The following is a 1,143-nucleotide window of genomic DNA, read 5'->3' as shown; positions in this document are numbered from 1 at the left end:
TTCTGTGATTCTGTGACTTTTAGGCATTTCTAGATCTTCAAGACTTCAATTGTTGCAATGGCAGTGCCTCTTATTTCTTAGGTCTGTGCTACTGTAGTGTGCACTGATCACACCTGGTTTTTTTTTAGAACGGTCTCCTTCACCTCTGTTCCTTTTTGCCTGGTACTCTGGGGTGGTACAAGCAACTCTCTTCCGGTAATGAAAAAAAATAATAAAAAAATAAAAAGGGAAAATAAATAAATGGTTACTCTGGGCAGCTCTTAAGAGCCAAATAAATTATGACGGCATTTCACAAGCTGTGTCAAAGGCCTGCTGCAAACACAACTGAGTGTTCTTTTGAAGCGTCCACTATATTTAAGAGTGCAGTGCCACCCTATGACAAAGGCAGGTGGGCAGCACCTCATCTGGTGAGAAACCAAAAAAGGGCCTTTTTCTGACTGCATACAGACACAGCAGGGAGGCACAAGCAGCCCTTGTATTTAGTCTCTTCAGTGTTCTAGCCACAGCACCACACCAGTGCTACATAGCAAGTCAAGAGCAGGCTTGTGTACACTCTGATGTCTTTGCAATCCCATCTGCAAAATTCTGGCACAATCAGAGATCAGCTAAGCCAAAAGATTGCCTGCTCTCCCAGAAACTCAGTTTTCATTAAAGATGACAAAAATGAAGAGTATAAACCAATAGCTGGCGCAAACATAGACAAGTATTTTTTTAACTCTGCATTCTCTGAGGGCAGAAACAACCATCTATATCGTAGTCAGTACTTCTGGAAAGTAGACAGAATTTAAAAAAAGGTAATTTGTCCTCATCTTCTGATGATTTTAATGGGGACAGATGGAGAGTCTGTCTTCAGAAAAGACAGCAACAGCCTTCTTTTTTTTTCCTCTGCCTCTTCAAATTTGTGTACTTCCAAGTGAACAACGGTGCTGGTTGCACTCTTAAAACAGCATATTCAGACATTTGGAAAAATAACATGAACTTGTGGACAGAAAAGATGCCCCCCCCCCCCCCGCCACTAAACATACACAAAGACTGACTGATAGTTGCAAGCAAACATTTTTCCCTTCAAGGACTTTGCCATCAACTTCATTAAACAAAGATACATCAAAATTGAGACACCCATTAAACAAAGTAATACAGGAA

Source organism: Mesitornis unicolor, unplaced genomic scaffold (assembly GCF_000695765.1).
Source record: "Mesitornis unicolor isolate BGI_N332 unplaced genomic scaffold, ASM69576v1 scaffold5276, whole genome shotgun sequence".
Classification (NCBI taxonomy): Eukaryota; Metazoa; Chordata; class Aves; order Mesitornithiformes; family Mesitornithidae; genus Mesitornis; species Mesitornis unicolor.
This window is presented reverse-complemented; position numbering follows the sequence as displayed.